The following is a 236-nucleotide window of genomic DNA, read 5'->3' on the forward strand; positions in this document are numbered from 1 at the left end:
TGAAAGAAAAATGAATGAACAGGAGAACTCGCTGAGCGTGTCAATCAGCGGCACCTAGCGATGAGTTCATAAGAAGTGAGGAGATGGAAGATAAGGAGGGAAAGGAAATGGGGGAGGGGCAAGGGAATGGTGGAATGGTAAAAAAGACGATAAATGTCGAGTGGATGGAGAGCTTGGAATAAGAGGCGAGGGGAGAGGCTGAATGAAAATGAGAAAGGGGAGCAACGAAGGTGGAT

This window comes from Penaeus monodon, chromosome 20 (genome assembly GCF_015228065.2).
Source record: "Penaeus monodon isolate SGIC_2016 chromosome 20, NSTDA_Pmon_1, whole genome shotgun sequence".
In the NCBI taxonomy this organism is placed as follows: Eukaryota; Metazoa; Arthropoda; class Malacostraca; order Decapoda; family Penaeidae; genus Penaeus; species Penaeus monodon.